The sequence below is a fragment of the Schistocerca serialis genome, chromosome 2 (genome assembly GCF_023864345.2).
Source record: "Schistocerca serialis cubense isolate TAMUIC-IGC-003099 chromosome 2, iqSchSeri2.2, whole genome shotgun sequence".
In the NCBI taxonomy this organism is placed as follows: domain Eukaryota; kingdom Metazoa; phylum Arthropoda; class Insecta; order Orthoptera; family Acrididae; genus Schistocerca; species Schistocerca serialis.
The window spans coordinates 1,153,909,777-1,153,926,884 of record NC_064639.1 but is presented as its reverse complement, the minus strand read 5'-3'; positions in this window follow the sequence as shown (position 1 = coordinate 1,153,926,884).

Below are 17,108 nucleotides of genomic sequence, written 5' to 3'. Positions count from 1 at the left end.
ATAAAAGTCGGAGGCTGTGGTGTTACGGTGTCGTGTTTTTCATGGGAGGGGGGGGGGGGGCTTGTACCCCTTATTGTTTTGCGTGGCACTATCACAGCACATGCCTACATTGATGTTTTAGCACCTTCTTGCTTCCCTCTGTTGAAGAGCAATTAGAGGATGGCGATTGCATCTTTCAACACGATCGAGCACCTGTTCATAATTCACGGCTTGTGGCGGAGTGGTTACACGACATTAACATCACAGTAATCGACTGGCCTGCACAGAGTCCTGACCTGAATCCTATAGGACACCATTGGGATGTTTTGGAGCGCCGACTTCCTGCCAGGCCTCACCGACTTGACATCGATACCTCTCCTCAGTGCAGCATTCCGTGCGGGATGGGGTGCCATTCCCCAAGAAACCTTCCACAACAAGATTGAACGTATGCCTGCGATAATGGAAGCTGTCATCAAGACTAAGGATGGCCCAACACCATACTGAATTCCAGCATTACCGATGGGGTACGGCCGGCCGCGGTGGCCGAGGGATTCTAGGCGCTTCAGTCCGGAACCGCGCGACTGCCACGGTCGCAGGTTCGAATCCTGGCTCGGGCATGGATATGTGTGATGTCCTTAGGTTAGATAGGTTTAAGTAGTTCTAAGTTCTAGGGGACTGATGACCTCAGATGCTAAGTCCCATAATGCTCAAAGCCATTTCAATCATTTGATGGGGGACGCCACGAACATGTAAGTCATTTTTAGCCATGTGTCCGGATAGTTTTGATCACATAGTATATATATACACTGTCACGATGTTAAAAAAAGTAAGTATTGCCAATACTACAATACTTTGAGATAATTACGTGTACTTCACTTGAATTGTGTAAATTGATGCTATTCATCAAACATACACACACGAGCACAGACACACACACACACACACACACACACACACACACACACTGATACGTATCTATACAGAAGAAAAAGAAGTATGAGCACTGGGGCTTTCGAACACATGCCCAGCCGGTTGCTAAGAGATGACGCAAGTGAATTGTACTAATGTTACATCAAATTTCATCTCTCTCTCATACATGAAGCACAAACAATGTCATACAGAGGGAATGACAGGAAAATAACCCAACAAAAATACCATATATATGAAATTTAAATACACCTTTCATTATACACACCACATATAACGAGCGATATTCAGAGTTTAAATTATCTCTCTCTATCTCTCTCTCTCTCACACACACACATACACACAACAGACACACACACACACTCACTCACTCACACTAAAATGACTTTCCAGTCAGATTTGATGTTTAACACATTTAATATTTTTACGTTTATCACACATTTAGTATCTTTAGATTTTTCGTATATTCACAAGAAAATGAGCCACCATCAAGTTTTTACGTTTTCGCACATGCACTGTGAAATCGACTGCCTCCATATCCTAGTGGTTACCGGCACCGTCTTGTGAGCAGTCAGGTTCGATTCCTGAAAGCCCCTCAGAACGTCCCAGATAGGGAAGCCTAGAACGGGGCGAAATGAGAAGGCAATGGTGACCCCAAGATGAGATATTCAGCTTATCAGGAAATGTAAAAGATTTACCATCGTGTGCTGATAAACCTGACTTATGCTGATTAATAGTAGAAACCACACTGCGCAAAAGTATTAAAGGGTCACTTCTTTAAAATCTTCCATCATTGTGACGTAGAAGAGTAAAACTTGGCTCAAGCTGAGTATAATACATGTTACAGGACATGTATAATGGTGCAAATGCGTGGGCCACTGCGACGCCCTTCTTGGGTTCGTCGCCCTTCAAACAGCAAGCTGTCGACACGTGCGAAACATAGGCCAGAGCCCAGGAGCTCACGTGAGGTGTGAGACGAGTCGATGATGTCACATCGGCGCCAAATGTCTGCCACTGTTCTGCCTGTCGCCACCAAGGACGTGTCAAGGGCGATATGAAGGTCAACAGCCCCCCCTCTCTTACCCACGTATCACTACTGTTCCACTGAGACAGCAATATACAATTTCACTGTCCACATAATAGAGTCTTTAAATAGTAAAATGCCATCAATAGGAATTTTCTGTGACTTTTCCAAAGTATTTGATTGCGTGAACGATGACAGCATGTTACAGAAATTACAATTCTATGGTATAAATGTAATAACATATGAGTGGTTTAAGTCATACCTATAGAACAGGAAGTAAAAAGTTTCCTTATATGGGTCAAGTGATTTAAATAAGTTTGCCACTTCATCTAACTGGGGTGAAATTACATTAGGTGTTCCACAGGGTTCAATCATGGGTCCCCTTCTGTTCTTGATAAATGTGAATGACCTCCCTTCCTATCTGAAACGGGAAGCTGAAATGACACTGCTTGCTGATGATACGAGCATCATTATTAATCCAGGAAAAGAAAGTCAAATTGAAAATGATGCAAACAAGGTCTTTGGAAAAGTCATTAATTGGTTTTCTGCAAATGGGCTTGCTCTAAACTTTGAAAAAACACAATACATCCAATTTTCTGCTGGAAAAAGTACAGTTCCTTCAATAGATATAACACATCAACGGAAGTGAGTAGACAGGGTAGAGCATGCTAAGTTTTTGGGTTACATATAGAAGAGAATCTTAATTGAAAAATTCATATTTTGGATCTCCTAGGTTCAGCAAATTCTGCGATCAGAATAATTGCCAATTTTGAGGATATAGAAATTAGTAAGCTAACATACTTTGCATACTTTCACTCTCTGATGTCATACGGAATAATATTTTTGGGTTACTCAACATTTAGACAAAAAGTATTCACTGCTCACAAGAAAGTGGCTAGAATAATGCGTGGGGTTCATTTGTAGGCATCTTTTTAAAAGATTGGGAATTCTTAGAACAATTCCACAATACATCTACTCACTAATGAAATTTGTTCTCAACAACATGGACCAGTTTAAAAACAACAGTGACATTCATGATTATCGTACCAGAGAAAAGAAAGACTTACACTATCTTTTGCTCAACCTATCTTGGGCACAGAAAGGGGTAAATTGTGCTGCTATAAAAATTTTCGACAAATTGCCAAATGAAATAAGGTGTCTGACAGACAGCAGTAATAGCTTCAAAAATAAATTGAATTCATATCTCCTTGACCACTCCTTCTATACCACAGATGTATTCTTGAATAGAAATAAATAAATCTATAAATATAGTATATGCATTTTGTGCCATTTAAGGGAATGGGGCAAATAATAGAAATATTAATCTTTAACTCTACATATATATATATATATATATATATATATATATATATATATATATATATATTAAAAAATTTTGTTTCATATCTGCATTTCTTGTGCACTTGACACATTTGACATCATAACGGCTACCGAACCGTGGGACTGATTAATGGAACACGCAACCAACTAACTAACGAACGAACTCACCCTTCGCTTAACGGGCCTGCAGTGGAGTTTAGAACCGCGTTGCCGAACCTTGAAATCATGCTGTTTTTAGTGGATGGCTAAGGAAAACAATTTAGAAATATTGTCGCTCAGAACCGACACAAAAAGGCCTGACGAGGTGGCATAAATGGCGCCAGTTAAATCACCGCTTCTCTTGGGGCGTTCGTTTACACACATTTCGCTGTCGAAAAGGACAGTTTTCGATGTGCAACTGAACGAAATTCTTGACAAAATTTGACATTGCTGTCACCTATGGACGATACAATGTATGTCTGTGAGTATCGTGGGGCTGCATCTGCAGTGGACTCGATCTCTGTCCTTTGGAGTGTAGTGCGCCCGCAATTTTTGCTCTGGTATACAGGCTGGAACCACTAGGGACCGTTCAAAACCATTCGACGAAACGTGAAGGTCGTCCAACGTAGCAAACGGTATTTAATCTTTACTAGCCCTCCCGTTTCGCCCTCTCCTCTGATGCGATCACGGAGAGGTGATGAGGGTGTGGATGGGGAGGGGAGGGGACAACGACATTGACATATGCACAAATAAAATGGCAAATGGTCCCATGGTCCCTCCAGTACGGCACCACCTTCGGTGCCACCTGTGCACCATTATTGACCACTTGAAATATGTCAGCTCAAAGACAACACTGTTTGTATTGTTTCGTTTATTACACTGTCCCTTCTTCTCAGATGCTTTTTACCACTCCATTCAGGTGTTTCTTATATATGTTTCTGATTCTGAGTTGCATTTCTTTCGAAAGTTTCCATTCTGTCCAAATCTTGCTATATCTACGAGTGCACCTACTACATCTTTCCCAAAATCAACTACATCCTGTAACCCAGGGATGCTTCAGTTCTCATTCAGTACTGGAGAATCAGCAACAGTTGATGTCTACTGCTCGATCGGTCGAAAGACTATTGCAGTTGTCGCCTAGTACCACATCGGAACAGCAGTCAAAGAAGACTGACGAGGGCCGTCAACGGACAAGATTCTCGGTGGGGTGACCATAGTGGACATTGTTACCAACTTAGAAGCTATTGTGCTAGTGTCAGGTTTGCAATAATGACTGAATCATCGCGAATACACATTTAATTAAACCCGGTTTGGCGTTCGTGCCATGATTGATAGGAGGAACAGTATTACGATCTTCACCCGTCAAGCAATTTCGGCAGGCCAAATACTGTCTTTCGCGGTTCTCCCTAAAATTTCTCGCTTCAGTGACAACACTAACTACGGGAGACAGGCTGAAAATTTGTGCCAGACTGGTACTCGAACCCATATCCCGTCTTTCATAGGCAGTTGGCTATCTGAGCTCCGCTTCGGAAAGTTGTCTTGACTGTCTCATCATTCCTCTCTAATAATGGACCTCGGGGAAGATCAGTTTGGTACACGGGAGGCAATACTGACCTTACGACTTATCTTAGAAAATAGATTAAGGAAAGGCAATCCTACGTTTCTAGCGCTTGTAGACTTAGAGAAAGCTTTTGACTGGAATACTCTCTTTCAAATTCTGAAACTGGCAGGGGTAAAACACAGGTAGCGAAAGGCTATTTACAATTTGTACTGAAACCAGATGACAGTTATAAGAGTCGAGGGGCATGATAGGGAAGCAGCGGTTGGGAAGGGAGTGAGACAGAGTTGTATCCTATCCCCGATGTTATTCCAAATGGCTCTGAGAACTATGGGACATAACATCTGAAGTCATCAGTCCCCTAGAACTTAGAAATACTTAAACCTAACTAACCTAAGGACATCACACACATCCATGCCCGAGGCAGGATTCGAACCTGCGACCGTAGCAGTCGCGTGGTTCCGGACTGAGCGCCCGATGTTATTCAATCTTTATATTGAGCAAGCAGTAAAGAAAACAAAACAAAAATTCGGAGGAACGAATTAAAATACATGGAGAAGAAATAAAAACTTTGAGGTTCGCCGATGACATTGGACTTCTATCAGAGACAGAAAAGGACTTAGAAGAGCAGTTGAACGGAATGGACAGTGTCTTGAAAGGAGGATATAAGATGAATATCAACAAATGCAAAACGAGAATAATGGAATGTGGTCGAATTAAATCGGGTGATGCTGAATGAATTAGATTAGGAATTGAGACGCTTAAAGTAGTAAATGAGGTTTGATATTTGGGGAGCAAAATAACTGATGATGGTCGGAGTAGAGAGGATATAAAATGTAGACTGACAATGGTAAGGAAAGCGTTTCTGAAGAAGTGAAATTTGTTAACATCTAGTATAGATTAAAATGTCAGGAAGCCGTTTCTGAAAGTATTTGTGTGGAATGTAGCCATGTATGGAAGTGAAACGTGGACGATGATTAGTTTAGACAAGAGGAGAATAGATGCTTTCGAAATGTGGTGCTACAGAAGAATGCTGAAGATTAGATGCGTAGATCACATAACTAATGAGGAGGTATTGAATAAAATTGGGGTGAAGAAAAATTTGTGGCACACCTTGACTAGAAGAAGGGATCGCTTGGTAGGACATGTTCTTAGGCATGAAGGGATCACCAATTTAGTTTTGGAGGGCAGCGTGGAGGGTAAAAATTTAAGAGGGAGACCAAGAGTTGAATATACTAAACATATTCAGAAGGATGTAGGTTGGAGTAGGTACTGGGAGATGAAGAAGTTTGCAAAGGATAGAGTAGCATGGAGAGCTGCATCAAACCAGTCTCTGTACTGAAGACCAGAACAACAACAACAATGGGTTCGGTGAGCAGTCATACTATTGTAACAGCTACTGAAAATGTTCTTACCACAAGTTTAGATACCTGTTTAGCCAATTATACATTTTAAACCAAATTCGCCTACCTGCCCTGTAAACTCTACTTCACAGTAAAGGTCTTACTGATTTGCCAGCTGTATTAGTAAAAATCCGGATAAATGTCGGGCTGACGCCCCGATGATTCTGTTCAAACTTGTCCATCGTGGGATTGGCGAATTTAGACGATTTTTGCCTGTTATCGATATCGATACTGGCACGATATCAAAATATCTGACATAAATGGCCATATCTTTTGATTGGATAGATAGAGAAAAATGTTGACACCTAAGGACCTTTTAACTTGATACGTTTACTCGTTCCTGAGAAATATGAGTCTTAATGGAGGGACAGACGGACAACTGGATAACAAATAGACAATAAATTTTTCATGTGATGTAGTAAAAAATTATCATTTTTCGGAATTTTTCCTTTACTTTTTTTGCAGAAAGTTGCTTCCTGCTTGACTTCATGATTCTAGATCAACGCTACTGGCCATTAAAATTGCTACACCACGAAGATGACGTACTACAGACGCAAAATTTAACCGACAGGAAGAAGATGCTGTGATATGCAAATGATTAGCTTTTCAGAGCATTCACACAAGGTTGACGCCGGTGGCGACACCTACAACGTGCTGACATGAGGAAAGTTTTCAGCTCATTTCTCATACACAAACAGCAGTTGGCCGGCGTTGCCTGGTGAAACGTTGTTGTGATGCCTAGTGTAAGGAGGGGAAATGCGTACAGTCACGTTTCCGGCTTTGATAAAGGTCGGATTGTAGCCTATCGCGATTGCGGTTTATCGAATGGCGACATTGCTGCTCGCGTTTGGCGAGATCCAATGACTGTTAGCAGAATATGGAATCGGTGGGTTCAGGAGGGTAATACGGAACGCCGTGCTGGATCCCAACAGCCTCGTATCACTAGCAGTCGAGATGAGAGACGTCTTATCCGCATGGCTGTAACGGATCGTGCAGCCACGTCACGATCCCTGAGTCAACAGATGGGGACGTTTGCAAGACAACAACCATCTGCACGAACAGTTCGACGACTTTTGCAGCAGTATGGACTATCAGCTCGGAGACCATGGCTGCGGTTACCCTTGACGCTGCATCACAGACAGGAGCCCCCGCCGGCCGGTGTGGCCATGCGGGTTTAGGCGCTTCAGTCCGGTACCGCGCGACAGCTACGGTCGCAGGTTCGAATCCTGCCTCAGGCATGGGTGTGTGTGATGTCCTTAGGTTAGTTAGGTTTAAGTAGTTCTAAGCTCTAGGGGACTGATGACCTCAGAAGTTAAGTCCCACAGTGCTCAGAGCCATTTTTTTTGTTGCCAAATTTAATGATTCTAAGTGAACAGGAAGTACCCAGTGGATTCTGATGAGTAGGTTAGCCAGTAAAAAGATATGTGACATAAATGACTTTATATTTTGATCGCATTGAGATACTGGCTTAAATGTTTTACCATTTTAAGAGATCATAGACCTTAGTAAGTGACATAAATTTCAACCTGATACCCGCTCCTGAGGAAAAGTTTTCGTAGCAGTCGGAGAGACAGGCAGAACAACTACGTGATCGATCCCATGAGTATCCCGTTTTTATCGATTGAATTACGGATCCTTGAGAAAGAAAGAAATGGCGGTAGGTAGTAGAACCACATGCCTCTGGTAAAAACAAGTGATTCTATTCCAGATACGTTGTTCTATGGATATTATTAAATGATGTATTACCCTCATATTTTGTGTGGTTAAACGAAGTCAGCAGCTGCTGATCGTGGACAGAAGTGCCGAAACATATTTGCATAACAGATTGAAGAATTTTTTTGGCCCTATTTTTATTTTAGTATTTTAAATCGTCTAGCCATTAGTGTCTTCAGACACTAAGCTAAATAAATCGTTTACTAGTTAACACAGTTTATTCTAATCCATCATCCAATACAGAGTTACAACAAAATAAATTAGTTCTGTATTTACATACACAGGGAAGAGATCCGTACGTAAAATTGGACCAAATAAACGTGTTTTCTTCCAGTATCTCTTCACAGATGAAATTCCAAGATCTTCCAAGTCGCAAGATATTGCGATGCTTCTTATACATGACTTTCGGAAATGGCATAAGCTAAAGTAGTCGTTCGTCGACCACGACGCAGCTTTTATGAGCTAATGAAGACAGATTTTATTCTTTAAGAAAACGACTCTGCGTCCGACAAGGAGTACTTGACGACAGGCAACGAGCAATTCATTACAACGTGCGGCAGGCTCTTTTCTCGTTCTGGCATTTACGCGGTGCGCTACGGGTTTCGCATTCCTACGGGTGACATGTTTAAGAGCCAGTATCGCACATCCCGTTGTAAACATAGTTAAAGTCGTGCTGACTCGACGAAGGATGCCAACCATAATTCTTTTCTTTGTTATACCGCTTTCACGTCAAGAAAGGCAGTCATCGTTTTGCATCAAGACCTCAGACCAGATGAGACTTCTGCAGTTCTGAGTGAAGCTTTATGCGCTGTTATACGGCATCGCGTGCGTTCATTACCTTGTCGGTGTTCGTCAGGGGGCGGCAGGCAGCACAACTCCGCTCACCTCGCCGTCTCCGAAGCAACTCTCCTCTAACTTCTCCTTACTACAATTTACCGAAGTTGGTTTAAAAAAACTATCTGGCTGTGTTTTCATCTGACCAATCAGGGTCTCAACATTAACCTTAAGCTCCGCCTACAAAAATTCTGTTTATCCAATGAGAAACGTTATACTTTTCGTGGTGGAGCAATGTTTTTAAAGTTTGCAACGTAACAGAGACGCGAAAAAGTCTCACGCTAAAACTTGCAGCTGGGGTGGTCCTAGTGGTTAGTTGGCGACGTGGGTGTCCAGTCCGTCCCTTATCGTAGGGCCTTCTAGTTAACACGGTTCTGCTCTCGGCTTCTGTTCTCGTTTCTCCCCTCGGAACTGCGTCTGTCTCACAGTGGGAAGGTATGACATGCATTTAGGCATTCTTGTGTTAGTCTGTGGTATTCCATTTGCTCACTCGTTACTCGTATTACTTTGGTTAATTTAATGTCACGATTTATTCGGAGCTATGTGACATACTACTGGATTTGCTTATCATGTCAGGGTTTTCGTGGAAGGTGTTGGATTTGCCTGACACCTTACACACTGTACAGCTAAATACAGCATACTACATGTGTTTCAAAGATGTGAACGACGGAACCGTCTAATGGCGAACCCTGCTGAATAGCAAGTAATCGTTGTACGTCACAAAGACTCGTCAGGTCACCTTTGGACGAATTCAGTCCACACATCTCTCCTAATCGGGTAGCTACCCAGTTCAGTATCTTAGCGTTATTAGGGCAAAATTAAATAACCACTAAATACTGACTGAAAATATGCTGTCTGAAAAAATAGGGTGAAGCACCCGCAACGATAGAAGCAAAAAAATGAAAATTCACGAGTGTGATGTTATTTTAGTGATTACAAAATGGAGAATTTGGCAGTATCAGCCCACGTCAGAGTACAATGTTGAAACATCCTGGCAGATTAAAACTGTGTGCCGGACCGAGACTCGAACTCGGAACCTCTGCCTTTCGCGGGAAAGTGCTCTACCAACTGAGCTACCCAAGCACGACTCACGCCCCGTCCTCACAGCCTTACTTCTGCCAGTATCTCGTCTCCTACATTCCAAAATTTACAAAAGCTCTCCTGCGAATCTTGCAGAACTAACAGTCCTGAAAGAAAGGATATTTGCTGAGACATGGCTTAGCCACAGCCTGGGGGATGTTTCTAGAATGAGATTTTCACTCTGCAGCAGAGTGCGCGCTGATATGAAACTTCCTGGCAGATTAAAACTGTGTGCCGGACCGAGACTCGATGTCGGGATCTCTCCCTTTCGCGGGAAAGTGCTCCACCAGTACAGTGTTGTGCCCCCTCTAGACTGCATGCATGCACTGACAAGATTGGGAAGGGTGTAATAAAGCATCTGTATCCTCTCCTGGGGCTAGCTGCTACACAACTGTTGTAACTGCTCCTGTCTATTCTAAATACTGATTTTGGGACGGAGTTGATATCCCAGCTGGCCCCACATATGTTCTATCGGGGACAGACCTGTAGATCTTGATGACCGTGAGAGTCTCTCAACATCACGCAGAAAGTTCGTAGACACACGTACCGGGAGTGAACGAGTTATTGTCCTGTTGAAAAATGGCACCACGATACTGTTGCTTGAGAGGTAATACATGAGGATGCTGGATGTCCGTGACGTACCGTCATGCCGCCAGAGTTCCCTCAATCACTGTCAACTGTGACCTAAAATCGTACCCGAAGGCTCCCCACAATATAACTCCAGGAGTAACAACACTGTGCCTCTCAGAAACACTGGAAGAGCGAGACCACGATCGCCGGCCGTTGTGGCCGAGCGGCTCTAGGCGCTTCAGTCCGGGACCGCGCTGCTGCTACGGTCGCAGGTTCGAATCCTGCCTCAGGCATGGATGTGTGTGATGTCCTTACGTTAGTTAGGTTGAAGAAGTTCTAGGGGACTGATGACCTCAGATGTTTAGTCCCATAGTGCTCAGAGCCATTTGAACCATCGAGACCTCGCTCCAGTTGTCACCATACTCGCCGACGAGATCATTCGAGGTAATGTAGAACTGCTATTCAATGTTGTACACATGTCATTCATCAGCACTTCCTGCTTTCCAGTCATGCCTCCATTCCAAATGCTGCCACTTTTATTGCGATATTAAAGACGGCCTACGCTTGGGATGGTAATTCCCTAATCCAGCTATTGTCTCCGACCAATGGTGCGTGATGACATACAATGTTGCATGGGGCCCATTATTTGTTCTCGAATTGCAAGCGTAGATGTGAAGTTCTTATGATGTTACGGTATATTGATAATTTTTACTTGTGGACCGTCTGACAGCAACTGAATAAAACACAATTTTAGTGCCATACGCGTTTCGCCTTTATTTTCTGCAAGGCATCATCAGTGGCAGGCTGCGTGGACAATTTCTTACATATTACGCTCCTGTTGCATTTTTGGTGTTGTTCTTCTTCTTATGAATGCCAATTTGCCTTTCACAGGCAAGTGCTCACCTGCCCGCGAACTCGTGAAAGGGAAAGGTCCCGAGCTCGAGTTTCGGTCAGGCAGACAGTTTTAATTCGCCAGGAATTTTCATTTTAGCGCCCACTCTGCTGCAGAGTGAAACTCTCATTGTATGGTGAACTGTTTTGCCTACTTATAATGAATTCAAAGAGCCTGTAATTCACACCCTGGACAAGTAATTAAAACTGGTATTATTAGGTTCATATTTGGCTGAAACACTCTAAGATTACAGAAACTAGACATCCTAAGCCATACTTTAGACGGCGTTGGAGTATAATAGACATTTTCAGGTTTTTAACTGCAAATGATCTCGACTTTCAGATGTGCTGCTGCTTACTACAGAAAACATGGATAACAGATGACCTAATGACCGTTCTTACAGGAAATAGCCAGTGCTAATCGAAAGAGAGGAAATTTCGCGTTGAAATAAATAAATTAGCCCGAAATACGCCAAAAAGGAAGAAGAGGACTAACAAAATCTACAATTTTCTGGCATAAAATGATTCAAAATAAGTGTATAAGAGGGTTGTCCAGAAAGTAAGTTCCGATCGTTCGTGAAATGAACACCACACTGAAAACCCGATGAATCTTTGGACAGATGTGTTGGGTGGTGTCTCTAGTATGACCATCGATCGCATCAAGACGCTCTTTTCAGTTGTGATCGCACTGTGAACGAGTAAAGGTGCCTAGAACAACGATGTCTCCGGCCAAGTAGGAGGGCCCACTGAGAGGATTCGCCTTAATGAATGCAGCCCACCTAACACAACTACCACGCACTTCCTTCTTCATGGCAGTTCTCAGCCGCACTCTGCAGAGACAGTGAAACCGCTCCTGCAGCCTTTTCGATGGGAAGTGTTCGATAACCCACAACACAGCCCTAACTGGGTCGTCCTTAGTATCATCTCTGTTCGCATGAAATGCTGGATACGAAGACAACACTTGGGCGCAGACTGTGCGCTATAGACCAGCGTAGAGAACAATTGGAAAGCACAGGCGGCTGCCTTATATGATGATGGTGTTGGAAACTTGGTATAACACTCCGAGAAATGTCTAAGTGGGAGCGGCGACTGCGTAGAGACTTTTCTGGATAGTGTAGCTAACTCTCGCAAATAAAATGTTTCTGATTTTCAATGTGGTTTCCATTCAGCGACCGATCGGAACTGACAGTACTGGCCATTAAAATTGCTACACCAAGAAGAAATGCAGATGATAAACGGGTATTCATTGGACAAATATTTTATACTAGAACTGACATGTGATTACATTTTCACGCAATTTGGGTGCATAGATCCTCAGAAATCAGTACCCAGAACAACCACCTCTGGCCGTAACAACAGCATTGATATGCCTGGGCATTGAGTCAAACAGAGCTTGGATCGCCTGTACAGGTACAGCTGCCCATGCAGCTTCAACACGATACCACAGTTCATCAAGAGTAGTGACTGGCGTATTGTGACGAGACAGTTGCTCGGCCACCATTAACCAGACGTTTTCAATTGGTGAGAGATGTGGACAATGTGCTGGCCAGGGCAGCAGTCGAACATTTTCTGTATCCAGAAAGGCCCGTACAGGACCCGCAACATGCAGTAGTGCATTATCCTGCTGAAATGTAGGGTTTCGCAGGGATCGAATGAAGGGTAGAGGCACGAGTCATAACACATCTGAAATGTAACGTCCACTGTTCAAAGTGTCCTCAATGCGAACTAGAGGTGACCGAGACGTGTAATCAATGGCACCCCATACCATCACGCCGGGTGATACACCAGTATGGCGACGACGAATACACGCTTCCAATGTGCGTTCACCGCGATGTCGCCAAACACGGATCCGACCTTCATCATGCTGTAATCAGAGCCTGGATTCATCCGAAAAAATGACGTTTTGCCATTCGTGCACCCAGGTTCGTCGTTGAGTACACCATCGCAGGCGCTCCTGTGTGTGATGCAGCGTCAAGGGCAACCGCAGCTATGGTCTCCGAGCTGATAGTCCATGCTGCTGCAAACGTCGTCGAACTGTTCGTGCAGACAGTTGTTGTCTTGCAAACGTCCCCATCTGTTGACTCAGGGATCGAGACGTGGCTGCACGATCCGTTACAGCCATGCGGATAAGATGCCTGTCATCTCGACTGCTAGTGATACGAGGCCGTTGGGATCCAGCACGGCGTTCCGTATAACCCTCCTGAACCCACCGATTCCATATTCTGCTAACAGTCATTGGATCTCGACCAACGCGAGCAGCAATGTCGCCATACGATAAACCACAATCGCGATAGGCTTTATCAAAGTCGGAAATGTGATGGTAGGCATTTCTCCTCCTTACACGAGGCATCACAACAACGTTTCACCAGGCAACGCCGGTCTACTGCTGTTTGTGTCTGAGAAATCAGTTGGAAACTTTCCTCATGTCAGCACGTTGTAGGTGTCGCCACCGGTGCCAACCTTGTGTGAATGCTCTGAAAAGCTAATCATTTGAATATCACAGCACCTTCTTCCTGTCGATTAAATTTCGCGTTTGTAGCACGTCATCTTTGTGATGTAGCAATTTTAATGGCCAGTAGTGTACTTTCTGGACAACTCTCGTACTATGTTGGTCCTTGCCTGCGACACTCCGGGTAAAAATCTACGAAGCTTTCTCATAATAATATAGCGAAAGCGTACAAAATGAACTGCTTCGTAGCGTAGCAACGCGGGAAGACGGTGAGGTAAGCAAGATTCCTTCAGGCTGCTTAGGTTAGGCGTAGCTTGGCTTGGACGGGCTGATAACGTGTGGCAGCTTGCCTGCCTGGCTAACAGCCCAATATGGGCAGGTTGAAAGCGGAATGTGTACACCGCTGCTAGCGCCACTCCCAACTGACCTGGGACAGTGAGAAATGGAAGAAGCCAGCAACGAGGAAACATCTCTCGGAAGCCAGCACCGTGACCGCAGGGAGCGGTCGGGAAGACCGCAGCGTGTCGCGAATAGTCTATGCGGCGGGCGGACGTGCTGGTTAATGGCTGTGTAGGTTGTCGGAAGCGGGCTGTCCTTGGAGGTTGGGACAGCTGAGCCGCAGATACGGCGACGTACAGGGAAGCGAAATGGCACAATTCCAGAGACTTACCTGGTCATACAGGTATGATTTTATGTATACAGGGTGGTCCATTGATCGTGACCGGGCGAAATATCTCACGAAATAAGCTTCAAACGAAAAATCTAGAAAGAACGAAACTCGTCTAGCTTGAAGGGGGAAACCAGATGGCGCTATGGTTGGCCCGCTAGATGGCGCTGCCATGGGTCAAACAGATATCAACTGCGTTATTTTAAATAGGAACCCCCATTTTTATTAGATATTGGTGTAGTACTTAAAGGAATATGAATGTTTTAGTTGGACCACTTATTTCGCTTTCTGACAGATGGCCCTATAATAGTCACAAACACGTGGCTCATTATTTTAGACGAACTGTTGGTAACAGGTATGTCTTCTAAATTAAAATACAGAACGTAGGTACGCCTGAACATTTTATTTCGGTTGTTCCAATGTCATATATGTACCTTTGTGAACTTATCATTTCTGAGAACGCATGCTGTTACAGCGTGATTACCTGTAAATACCACATTAAAGCAATAAATGGCCAAAATGATATCCGTCAACCTCAACGCATTTGGCAATACGTGTAAGGACATTCCTCTCAACAGCGAGTACTTAGCCTTCCGTAATGTTCGCACATGCATTGACAATGCGCTGACGCATGTTGTCAGGCGTTGTCGGTGGCTCACGACAGCAAATATCCTTCAACTTTCCCCACAGAAAGAAATCTGGGGACGTCAGATGCAGTGAACGTGCGGGCCATAGTATGGTGCTTCGACGACCAATCCACCTGTCATGAAATATGCTATTCAATACCTCTTCAACCGCACGCGAGGTATGTGCCGGACATCCATCATGTTTAAAGTACATCGCCATTATGTCATGCAGTGAAACATCTTGTAGCAAGATCGGTGGAACATTACGTAGGAAATCAGCATACATTGCACCATTTAGATTGGCATCGATAAAATGGGGACCAATTATCCTTCCTCCCATAATGACGCACCATACATTAACCCGCCAAGGTCGCTGATGTTCCACTTGTCGCCGCCATCGTGGATTTTCCGTTGTCCAATAGTGCATATTATGACGGTTTACGTTACCGCTGTTGGTGAATGACCTCCATAATTTCTCTTGTGCCCAGTGGCACAACTGTACACGACGTTAAAAGTCGTCGCCATGCAATTCCTGTTGCATAGAAATATGGTACGAGTGCAATCGATGGTGATGTAGCATTCTCAACACTGACGTTTTTGAGATTCCCGATTCTCTCGAATTTGTGTGCTACTGATGTGCGGAATAGCCGCGACAGCACCTAAAACACCTACTTGGGCATCATCATTTGTTTCAGGTCGTGGCTGACGTTTCACATGTGGGTGAACACTTTCCTTAAATAACGTAACTATCCGGCGAACGGTCCGGACACTTGGATGATGTCGTCCAGGATACCGAGCAGCATACATAGCACACGCCCGTTGGGCATTTTGATTACATCAACACGGTCTCGACCTTTCCCGCAATTGGTAAACGGTCCATTTCAACACGGGTAATGTATTACGAAGCAAATACCGTCCCCACTGGCGGAATATTACGTTATACCACGTACTTATACGTTTGTGACTATTACAGCGCCATCTATCACAAAGCGGAAAAAGTGGTCCAACTAAAACATTCATATTTCTTTACGCATACACTAATATGTAATAAAAAATGGCAGTTCCTATTTTAAAAAACGCAGTTATTATCTGTTTGAGCTATGGCAGCGCCATCTAGCGGGGCAACCATAGCGCCATCTGGTTTCCCCCTTCAAGCTAGACGAGTTTCGTTCTTTGTAGTTTTTTCGTTTGAGACTTATATCGTGAGATATGTGGCCCGATCACTATCAATGGACCACCCTGTATATAGACTGAAGCGGAGAGTGAAAATATGTACCACGGCCGGGAATCGAACCTGGGTCTGCTGGTCGCTAGGTAGGTGCGATAGCCACTAAACCACCTTGGCACAGAGGTTCACACAGCTGCACATATTGTCCTGGCACACTCCCCTGCTGAATCGAAATTCTCAATGACGTGAGCCGCGCGGAGTGGCCGCGCGGTTAGAGGCGCCATTCGGTCATGAGTGTATACGTTGTTCTTAGCATAAGTTAGTTTAAGTAGTGTGTAAGTCTAGGGACCGATGAGCTTATCAGTTTGGTCACTTAGAAATTCACACACATTTGAAAATTTTCTCACTGCCGCCCGAGTCTACTCTAAATTCCCCTGTTACACACGAACAGCTTAATCCATGCACTTGCTATTCTGGCGTAACCACAAACGCCGGAACCAAGATGCGGAACGCAAGACCAGAGAAGGCGGTGAGGAAACGGTGGCCAGTGGTATGCGGAATTGCACCGCGCCGCGTTAGGCAAGATCAGAATAAAGGCGACGCTCCTGCCGGCCTCGGTCTACATCTACATCTACATCCATACTCCGCAAGCCACCAGACGGTGTGTGGCGGAGGGTACTTTGAGTACCTCTATCAGTTCTACCTTCTGTTCCAGTCTCGTATTGTTCGTGGAAAAAATGCTTGTCGGTATGCCTCTGTGTGGGCTCTAATCTCTCTGATTTTATCCTCATGGTCTCGTCGCGAGATATACGTAAGGGGGACCAATATACTGCTTGACTCCTCGGTGAAGGTATGTTCTCGAAACTTCAACAAAATCACGCACCGAGCTACTGAGCGTC